The sequence below is a fragment of the Orycteropus afer genome, unplaced genomic scaffold, assembly GCF_000298275.1.
Source record: "Orycteropus afer afer isolate SDZICR_OR568_19922 unplaced genomic scaffold, OryAfe1.0 scaffold00224, whole genome shotgun sequence".
Taxonomy (NCBI): Eukaryota; Metazoa; Chordata; class Mammalia; order Tubulidentata; family Orycteropodidae; genus Orycteropus; species Orycteropus afer.
In genome coordinates this window covers 2,216,681-2,228,616 of record NW_006921811.1, presented here as the reverse complement: position 1 = coordinate 2,228,616, position 11,936 = coordinate 2,216,681, and positions in this window count along the sequence as shown.

The following is an 11,936-nucleotide window of genomic DNA, read 5'->3' as shown; positions in this document are numbered from 1 at the left end:
TATATATATATATGTTTGTTCATTGTACCTATAGCTATTAGACATATTGTTATGGATTGAATTGTGTCCTCCCAAAATATGTAAATATGTGTTGGAGCCCTGACTTTTTTTTATACCCGTGGATATAATCCCATTTAGCAATAGGGCTTCCTTTGTTATGTTAATGAGGCCCTACTAGTACCTGGTGTGTCTTAAACCTCATCACTTGTGAGATATAATAGGTGCAGAGGAGACACCGAAGCCAGGAGGCACAGATGGAAGGAAGATAGATACCATGAGAAGATTGCCAAGGAATTGAGCAATGCTGGGGCTAGAGAAAGTAAGGGATTCTCCCCCAGAGCCAGTAAAGACAGAGCCTTCTCCTGGAGCCAGTGTGCTGAATTCAGACTTCTAGCGCCCTAACCTTTGAGAAAACAAATTTCTGTTCATAAAACCCACCCACTTGTGGTATTTCGGTTACTGCAACACAAAGAAACCAAGCCACCTAGCCTATTTCCACTTTTTAATTTATTTCATTACATGTGAGACCTCTTGGGCTTTGTTCAGTCAGCCTTTGCTTTCCTGATCACTATGACTTTACCTGCCTCTATAGTTTTGTTCACACCCTTCCCTCACTCAGAGTCCCCTTCTCTGTCACCCTATGAGGACCACCGGCTCCTCTACATTGCTAGGACAATGACAAAGCTTCCTTGGCTGTTGTCATCTGTGGTCTTGTGTGCATGTACTGGGTTAAGCAAGTATGTCCTGGAACCAGATTGCTTAGAATCAAATCCTGGCTCAGCTTTATGAGGTAGGTGACCTTGTGCAAGCTGCTTAGCCCACCTGAGTGCCACCTTGCCACCTGTTCAAGAAGGATAATACCAGTGTCTACCTCATGAGTTTGCTGCAAGGATTAAATGGGTTACACTCATGAAAACCAATTGTGTCCCCAGGTGGATCAGAGCTCTGTTCTTTCTATGCCCCCATAACATATGATGGTCTTCCACACAGAAAGTGCTCAATTACTGTTGTTTTGGTAAAATTATTTCTCAAAAGAAATGTCAGGAGAAATGCTTAGAAGAATTATGTCAGAGTGTTTAGGTTTGTCAAGGTGCTTTGGAGCTAAGAAAGGATAAAGGCAATTCTCAAAAGAAACGCCCCTTTCACACATATTCTCTGGGCCAGGCCTTGTGCTTTGTCTTATAGAGATGCGATGATGAAAAAGATGTGATGATGAAAAAGATATGGTTCTCTTTCTTAAGGGTTTCATGACAACAGATACATGAACAGACAGCTGTCACACAGTGTGAGAGGGTTGAATGTGGCACGTGTGCAAAGTATTATTGTGCCACAGACAGGGCGTATTACCCAATAAGTGAAGTAAGCATGGGCTTACTTGTGCTTACTTGTTAGTCTGTAGTGAAGAGTTACACATGGTTTTCACCAGATCATGCTACATCATGTAGTGAAAACTAGGTAAAACTGTTCACTACAGACTAACAAGTAAGCACAAGTAAACCTACACCTACTTTGCTTCTTAAACCAAAACAAACCCACTGTTATCAAATTGATTTTGACTCATAGTGACCCTATAGGTTTTCCAAGCCTCTAAATCTTTATGCAAGCAGACTGCCTCATCTTTCTTCCATGGAGCTCCTTACTAGTTCACCAAAACCAAACCAAACTCATTGCCATCGAGTCGTATCCGACTCATACCAACCCCTCCTTGGGTTTCTGAGGTAGCATACTGCCTAAGGCATTGGCATTTGACTGCTAACCAGAAGGCTGGTGGTTCAAACTCATCAGCCACTCCTCGGAAGGAAGGTGGGGCAATCTACTTCCGTAGTGATACTGCCTGGGAAACCCAAGGAGGGGTCGTTATGAGTCGGGGCCAACTTGATGGCACGTAAAAACAACAACAACAACATCACTACAGAAGTACATTGCCTAATCTTCCTTCTGAGGAATGGCTGGTGAATTTGAACCACCAGGCTTCTGCTTAGCAGTCAAATGCCAATGCCTTAGGCACTATGCCACCAGAGCTCCCTCCTTTGCTTACTGGGTGGTGAAAAACGTGAAAGTCTTCACTACAGATTAGCAAGTTTGTACAAGAAGCCTTTGTGAGACCATACTTACTTTGTTTATCGGGTCCTCCATCCCTGTCAGGGACGGTACATTTGAAAAGAGGCTCTGATTCTGTAGGATAGTGCTGTCAGTTTGGGAGAGAGAACACGCCAGCCATACCTAGAAGCAGATTGTTTGATGTGGTGAAAACACATGAAATTGTTCACTACAGATTAGTAAGTAAGCACAAGTAAGCCTGTGCTTACCTTGCTTATTGGATAATCCTACACTGGTCACAGGGGTCATTTATGGATGGGGGTGGACGGGAGAGCTCCTTTTTCAACCTGACTCAGGGAGCCCACATTTCTATTTCTGTGTGATGCTCGAGTGATTTTGAAAATGAGAATGGTATTAAAATTGAAAAGTGGAATAAGGTGCCTGGGGAATGGGAGCAGAAGTGGTTTGGGGAGAATACACTGAAACTGTGTAAAACAAGAAGCTTGAATTGAACAAAAATGGTTGATTTCTTTTGGTTTCACTGTAATTTTTTTTTTTTTTTTAAAGAATGTTTCTAAGGACAGCACATTGAATAAGACTTGAGATTTTCCCCTTATTGTCCTAGAATTTTGTCAATGAAGACAAGTGCCTCCATCCCTTATGCTCTTACTATTACAAGAATGTAAAACTCAGTGTCATCGAGTCATTTCTGACTCATAGAGACACACATTGGGTTTCCAAGGATGTAAATCTTTATGAATATAGATTGCCCCATCTTCTTTCCCATAGAGCAGCTGGTATTTGAACCACCAACCTTCTGCTCATGCTGTTACTCTCACCTGTCTGCTTCCACCCATCATCCAAATATCTCTCTCCTCTGGCGGTTTCTTTCAAAGGGAAAGAAAAATGATGATGATTTTCTGGTTAGTGTAGATTTAAAGTATAAATCCCTTTTAGGAGATAAAATAAAACTCAGTTATCTTTTAGTTGTGAAGTTTCCATATTGCTCTTCTGGTTTTCTGTTTGACTTTGTGTGTGTGTGGCAGATGTTCCCCCTATAATTTTAAGTTCGCTGTTGGGATTCAGACATGTCTAGCAGACGGTGTGGTGGACCCATTGATATGTACTTGTGGGAGGGACTGAGTCCCAAGGGAAGAGAAGGCCTGTATGATGGGTGATTGTCTGTGTCGAATGCAGTCATGCTGTGAGGGATATTTGTGACCACAATTTGAACCTGGCATGTAGACATATACTCTTTAGACTAGTCTGATGGTCTTGTGGTGTCCACGGTGGTGCGGACCGTTAATGTGCAGGGCTGCTAACTGGAAGGTTGGAGGATACAGTCCATTCAGAGACATCTGAGAAGAAAGGCCTGGTGATCTACTTCCAAAAAATCAGCAATTGGAAACCCTATGGAGCTCAGTTCTACTCTGAGTCACATGAGTTGGAGTTGACTTGGCAACAACTTTTTTTTTTGTTGTTGTTGTTGAGGCATTCCTTTGTTTATGTATTTATTTGGGGTGACTACTTTGGTTTCAGAGTGAGGTTGGCTGTAATATTTAAGGAAGCTGCTTGGCAGGGCTGGGTCTGCTGTGGTGCTGTTGAGCAGATTTGAACAGGCAACCTTAGGGTTACTAGCTGTGCCATCGAGGGACCTTGACAACAACTGTTCTTTGGTTTCATGTTCTTGTGGGGACAGTGGTGACTCAATGGCAGAATTCATCCTTTCCATGCAGGAGACCTAGGCTTGATTTTTGACCAGTGCATCTCGTGCAGAACCATCCCTCATCTGTCAGTGGAGGCTGACATGTTGCTCTAATAGGGAGCAGGTTTCAGTGGAGCTTCTAGACTAGGGTGGACCAAGAAGAAAGGCCTACTGGGCTACTTCCAAAAATCAGCCTGTGAAAACCCTGCGGATCACAATGGTCTGATGTGCAAATGATCATGGGAATGGCACAGAATTGTTTTGTTCTGCTGTCCATGAGGTCACCATGAGTTGGGGTCTGACTCTATGGCAGCCAACCACAGTGGTTGTGTGCCTGAGTTTTAGAAGAGTAGATGCTGAGAGTGAACAAAGAAGAAATTGTTCTCCTATGTATGTTTTTCAACTACAGTCAAGTGTATGAGCAAGCTAGGCTCCAGTGGAGGAGGGAGGAGCATCATGCCCATCTTTGTGTGAAGATGAAAGTAGCCCTGAGCATGGCATCCAGTAATCATGCATCATGGGGGCTCCAAAGTGAGGATCTCCATGATCCCAGGGACTGTGATGGCACACTCAATGATAGCACCAAGGGAAGTAGGGTGTGCTCTCTTTACACACTTGAGAGTCAGCAAAATCTGCCAAAAAGAAGTGAAGAAGAGAAGAGGAAAATGGCAGGTACCATGAAGCAGCTGATAGGATGTAGGCATGAGCAGATGTGGTGACTCTTGAAAGCTCCTTGAAGTTGTGGTCAGCCTTGAAGGGGACTGGGTGTTCAACATCAGCAAGTGGGAACATGGGCTAACCAAACATGAGTTACTCAGAGACTTAGTGCTCTAGCCAAGAGAAGTAACTAGCAAGAGTGACTCAGTTAAAACCTAAATTTGACAACATCCCTCCTCGGCTCAAAATCTTTTAGTGGCTTTCATACTTCTCAGAGCAAAAGTCAAAGTCCTTACAATGACTACTAAGCCATGGGAATGTGATCTGCTCCCATTCATACTCCCCACTCCCCACATCTCTCCCAAATCACATTCTATCCTTTTCCTTGTCTCTCACTCCTCCAACCACTTTTTTTTTTTTTTTTTTTTTTAGCTATTTCTGGAACATTCTTGCTTTAGAGCAAAGAATTTGCCTTCACGCTTTTCACGTATCTGGTTGATGTCACCTGAGAAAGAGACCATCTCTGTCCATCTCATCTAAAAACAGGATCTCCTTCCTCATTTAATTATCTCTTTGCTTTGCTTTGTCTTTTTCCATCTTATTACTACCTGATTAATTATACACTTTTTTTTAATGATTTATTTTTAATCTGCCTCTCCTAACTAAAATGCAAGCTCCATGAGTAAAAGAGCTTTGTTTTAGTCACTGCTGTATCACTACACCTAGACTAAAAGGTGCTTAGTAAATGCTGCTGAATGATTTACCCTTTTGTGTCCCATGATACATATAGAGACATTTGACACCTCTTGGGTTTAGTGAAAGGCATGCTGGTGGTACAGTAGTTAAAGCATGTGACTGCCAACTGAAAAATTGGTTGTTTGAACCCACTAGCCACTCCACCAGAGAAAGATGTGGCAGTATGTTTCTATGAAGATGACAGCCTTGGGAAGTCTACAGGGCAGTTCTACTTTGTCCTACAGGTTTGCTAAGAGTAGGGATTGACTAAATGGCAATTTTTGTTTGTTTGTTTCTTGGAGGTTTAGTGGGAACCTGGTATCCCACTTTTGGTGCATGCTGCCATCTGGTGGTGGCCTGTATAGTTGCATGAATCTGAAGAAATTGTGCCTCATTCCCACCAACTCTAGCACCAGAGACCCTCAAGATACATGTGTCCCATTGATTGTATAAAAATTCATATTACCTCAAAATACTTTTTTTTCATTTCATTCAAAATGCTTTCCATTACTGAAAATGCAAAGTTTCAAAAAAAAAAAAAAAAAAAATTTAAAGAAGAAAATAATTCAGTCTTGAAAGTGCTTGAAGTCAGAGTGTCCACTGGGTTCCAAGTGTGATCAGAGGGATTTTATGTGTACATCATCTCATCCTATTCTCCCAGACCCTTATCAGGAAAAAAAAAAAAAAATCACTATACCAGGAATTCAAAACTTAAAATCTTACATGGGTCAGACAGATCCTAAATGTGACTGGAACATTCAATTCATGAGAAGAGAGTGTGACGAGTATTATGGTGAGCTAAAGAACATGTATCCAGAATCAAATAGTTAAAATTTAAATGTAGAAAGATAGAAATGTAAGAGAAAGAAATACAGGCAGAAACGAAGTAGGGGAGCAGGGAAAAAAAAGCGGAAGAAGAAAGGGAGGGAGGGGAGAGGGAGAAGGAAAAAAAAAAAAAACACAAGTGTATGTGGATTTACATTAATAGCCTATAAACAAACTCCCTCTTCCATAATCTATACCATAGCATCCTCCTCCCTCTTTCCATCCTCTCCCTTTCTTTTTTTCTTTTATTCTTCCTTCCTGTATTTCTTGGCCAAACAAGAATGTTTATAAATTTGGAATTGTCATTTTTGTCCCATATCACATCTCTGAGATGAAGACACTCAAGTAGAGTAGGTTAGGTAAGTTTCCTAAAGGCACATATGCACCACTGTCTGTAAGTTTGTTGTACTGTGCTGGCTTGCATGGTGTGGTGATGCTGGAAGCCAGGCAATCTATATTTTAAATTCAGCAAGGTCACTGATATGAACAGGTTTCAGCAGAACTTCCAGACTAAGACAGACTAGGAAGAATGATCTGATGGTGGACTTCTGAAGAAGCTGGCCAGTGAAAGCCTTACAAACCCACTGTTCCATCAAGCAGTGGAGCACTGCTTGATATACTGCTGGAAGATGAGCCCCTCAGGACTGAAGGCACTCAAAATATGACTGAGGAAGGACTCTCTTCTCAAAGTACTATCAACCTCAATGACATGGATGGAGTAAAGCTTTTGGGAACTTCATTTGCTAATGTGAAATGACTCAAAATTAGAAGAAACTGCTGCTAACATCCATAAATAATCAAAACATGGAATGTACAAAGTATGAATCTCAGAGAATTGGAAGTTATCCAAAACGAAATAGAAGGTTTCAATATCAATATTGAAATTCAATATTCAAGATCAATATCCAAGTCATTAATAAGGTCAGATGGACTGGCATTGGCCCTGTGGAATCAAACAATCATATGGTCTACTATGCTAAAAAAAAAAAAGTGGCAAATTTAAGAAGAATGGTATCACATTCATCACCTGAAAGAATATTTCAAGACCTATCCTGAAATACAACTCTGTTACTTACAGGATAATGTCCATACTCAAACAAGGATAACTAGTTAATACGATTATTATTCAAATTTATGCACCAAATACTAATGTAAAAGATGAAATAAATGAAGATTTTTACCAGCTTCTTTAGTCTGAAATTGACTAATCAAGATGCACTGATTGTTACTGATGCAAAAGTTGAAAATAAAGAAGAAGGATCAATCGATAGTTGGAAAATATGGCCTTGGTGATAGAAAAAAATACCAGAGATTACATGATAGAAATTTGCAAGATCAACGATTTATTCACTGCAAATATCTTTTTTCAACAACATAAATAGTGACTGTACATGTTGACCCCACCCCACCAGATAGAATATGTTCTTGTTCTTAAGTGCCATTGAGTCGCTTCTGACTCATGGAAACTCTATGCACAGTAGAACGAAACACCGTCCAGTCCTGAGCCAGCTCCACAATTCTTGCTACACTTGAGCCCATTGCTGCTGCCACTGTGTCAATCCACCTCGTTGAGAGCCTTCCCCTCTTTCGTCGACCCTCCACCTTACCAAGTGAGACATCCTTCTCCAGGGAATGGTCACTTCTGACAACATGAGCAAAGTTTATGAGAAGAAGTCTGGCCATTCTCGCCTCCAAGGAACATTCTGGCTGCACTTCCTCCAGGGCAGAGCTGTTAGTTCTTTTAGCAGTCCATGGTGCCTTCAGCATTCTTCATCAATACCACAGCTCAAAAGCATCAACTCTTCTTCGGTCTTCCTAATTCATTGATTATTCATTCATTGGTGGAATATACAGGAATCAAATTGATTGATTACATCTGTGGAAAGAGATGATGGAGAAGTTCAATACCATTAGTTAAGACAAGGCCAGGGGCCGACCGAGGAACAGACTTTAAATTGCTCATGTACAAGTTCAAGCTGAAGTGAAGAAAATTTAGACAAGTCTCTGAAAAGCAAAATATGACCTTGGTATATCCCACCTGAATTTAGAGACCATACCAAGAATAGATTTGACACATTGAAGACTAATGATGGAAGACCAGATAAGTAGTGGGATGACATTAAGGGCATCATATATGAAGAAAGTAAAAGATAATTAAAAAGATAGGAAAGAGAAAATTACAGAATAGATGTCAGAAGAGACTCTGAAACTTGCTCTTGAACAGAGTAGCTAAAGTGAGTGGAAGGAATGATGTAGTAAAAAAGCTGAACAGAAGATTTCAAAGGGCAGCTGGAGAAGACAAAGAAAAGTTTTATAATGAAATTTGCAAAGAACTGGAGTTAGAAATCCAAAAAGGAAGAACACGCTCAGCATTTCTTAAGCTGAAAGAACTGAAGAAAAATTCAAGCCTTGAATTACAATGTATAAGAATTCTATGGGCAAAATCCACAATGTTCCACTGCTGATCATAAGGTTTTCAGAAGTAGACTGTCTTGTTCTTCTGAGTCTGTTTTAGTCTGGAAGCTCCACTGAAACCTATCCACCACAAGTGACCCTGCTAATGAAATACCAGTGACATAGCTTCCCGCATCATAGCAACACACAGTATGGCCACAGTCAGTCACAGATTGGCAGAGGAGGGGTTCTGAGTTCCAGCGACCTTATGTACATTGGGATGAAACATTGCCTGGTCCTGCCTCACCCTCACAATCGTTGCAATGCTGAAGTCCATTGTTTCAACCACTGTGTCAATACATGGAGTTAAGAGTATTCCTCTTTTTCATTTACCCTCTACTTTCCCAAGCATGATGTCATTCGCCAGGAACTGGTCCTTCCTGATAACATATTCACAGTACACAAGATGAAGTCTCGCCATCCTTGCTTCTAAGAGACATGTTGTCTGTACTTCTTCTGAGACAGATTTGTTCATTCTTCTGGCAGTCCATGGAATATTCAATATTCTTTGTCAACACTAATGCAAATGCACCAATTCTTCTTTGGTCTTTTTTATCCATTGTCCAGCTTTCACGTGCGTATGAGTTGATTGAAAATAACTTGGCTTGGGTCGGGCACATCTTAGTCCTTGAAGGGATATTTTTGCCTTTTAACACTTCAAACCAAAAACCAAACTTACTGCTGTGGAGTCAGATCTGGCTCATAGTAACCACTCCTTTTGTTTCTGAGGCTGTATCACTACAGAAGTAGATTGCCCAACCTTCAACATCCTCATAAACAGAGAAAAGACTGAAGCTGTCAAGGATTTCCTTTTACTTGGATCCACAATCAATGCACATGGAAGTAGCAGTCAAGAAATCAAACAACATATTGCATTGGGCAAATCTGATGCAAAAGACCTCCTGATCTATGTACAAGTTCCTCCTGAGTACAATCAAGTGTTCTGGAATTCCCATTCTTCTCAATGTTATCTATAATCTGTTAGGATCTACACAAATGAATGCTTTTGCATAGTCAGTTCAACATAAGCAAGCATCTTTCTGGTATTTGCTTTCAGCTATGATTCATCTGACATCAGCAATGATATCCCTCATTCCATGTCCTCTTCTGAATCCAGCTTAAATTTCTGGATGCTCTCTGTCAATATACTGTTGCAACCATTTTTGAATTATCTTCAGTAATTTTTACTTACATATGCTATTAATGACATTGTTCAATAATTTCCACATTCTGTGGGATCATCTTTCTTCAGAATGGGTACAAATATGGATCTCTTCCAGTCAGTTGGCTAGGTAGCTGTCTTCCAAATCTCTTTGCATAGCCGAGAGGGTCCCTCAGCATGGCATCCATTTATTGAAACACCTCAATGGGTATCCTGTAAATTCCTGGAGCCTTGTTCTTCACCAGTTCTTTCAGTGCAACCTGGACTTCTTCCTTTAATGTCATTGGTTCTTGATCATATGTCACCTCCTGAAATGGATGAACATCAACCAATTGTTTTTGGTACAGTGACTCTGTGTATTCCTTCCATCTTCTTTTGATGTTTTCTGCATCATTCAATATTTTGCCCATAGAACCTTTCAATATTGCAACTTGAAGCTTAAATTTTTCCTTCAGTTCTTTCAGCTTGAGAAGTGCTGAGAGTATTCTTCCCTTTTGGTCATCAAACTCCAGGTCTTTGCACATTTCATTATAGTAGTTGGTTTTGTGTGCTCGAGCTGCTTTTTGAAATCTTCTATTCAGCTCTTTTATATTGTCATTTCTTCCATTTGCTTTTGCTAATCTCCACTCAAGGCCAAGTTTCAGAGTCTTTTCTGACATCCATTCTTTTTCTTATAGTTGAGTTTTTTTAAAAAATTTTGATTTGGGTGAAAGTTTACAGAGCAAATTCACTTTCCACACAGCAGTTCACATACCTTTTGTCTCGTGACATTGACTACAATTTACCCCAATGGAACAACTCCCCTCCCACTTCTTTCTGATAGTTATCTCTTCCCTGTGTCCATCCCTCCATGCACTCCTGCCACCTACGCTGTCTCTCTGTGTATAAACAACCCTTCTTTCTCCCATGATTTTTCTCTCCAAGGAGTGTATCTACCTCAGGTAAATTTTCAGTTTATATGTCTGTCTTTTGTTTGTCTGTAAGCCACAGGTGTGGGTTCAATTCCAGACCTGAAGGGCAGCTATGGGCCATAGTCTCAGTGGTTCCACCAGGCTCTATCAGACCAGCAAAACTAATCCCTTCTCCCCCCTTTTTTTCCAAATGATTTTGAGTTTTGTTCCACATTGTTCTCCCACACTATCCAAGACCTCCTGCATGGATCCCTCTCCGACTGATTGACAGTGGTAGCCAGGTACCACCTAGTTCTTCTGGTCTCAGTTGTATAGGCTGTGGATTGCATGATGTACCAATTGCTAGGACTAATTATTTCCATGAATCTTTGGTTTTCTTCATTCTTCTTTGCTCTAGACAAGGAGAGACCCATCGTTGCATCTAGATGACTGCTTGCAAGCTTTTAAGATCCCAATTGCTACTCGCCAAAGTAGGAGGTGGAAAAATATTTTGTGTAGTATGTTATGTCAATTGAGCTAGATGTCCCTTGTCACCTTATAGTTGAGCTTTTTGGATTATGTGCTTAGCATATAGATTGAATAAGTGTGATGAGAGGATACAACCCAACTCACACCTTTTCTGATTTTAAACCATGCAGTATTCCCTTGTTCTATTTGAACAACTGCTTACTGGTCTATATACAAGCTCCACATGAGTACAATTAAGTGTTCGGGAATTGCTGTTATTCACAATGTTATCTAAATTTGTTATGCTCCACATGGTTGAATACTTTTGAATAGTCAGCCTTAAGTCTACAAAAGCAGGTTTACTTCTTCTTCTTCTTTTTTCCTATAAAACTGGCTTTCATCTATGTAGGTTCACATTTTTACTAGGGTGCCATTGCTAGGGAAGTGTTACATCCATCGTTTCCTGTCATGTGTTTAATTTTCTGCTGTTGTGTGGCACAACTGTTTTGTGATTGGCTGCTAACCTAAAGGTTGGCAGTTTGAACTCACTCACCTGTGCCATGGAAGAAAGGCTTGGTGATCTGCTGCCGTGAAGACATTAACAAGAAAACCCCGTGGAGCTGTCCTACTCTGTAGCACATGGGGTTGCTATGAGTCGGTATCAACTTGATGGCAATACATTTTGTTTATCCATTAAGTCTTCTCTTCTGTGGGCTTGGCATCTCAATTCCATCACTCCAGTGTTAAGTTTTCAAGTTATGGACCTGAGCTACTTTCTTGTGTCTATCTTACTCTTCAGTGTTAAGAGTTTCAAGGAGGTCCCTCATGAATATAGATTCAAAAATCTTCAACAAAATTCTAGCCAATTGACTTCAACAACATATCAAGAATACCAGGTATGCAAGGATGGTTCAACATTAGAAAAACAATCAACGTCATCCACCACGTAAATGAAACAAAGGAGAAGAACCACATGAGCATATCAATTGATGCAGAAAAG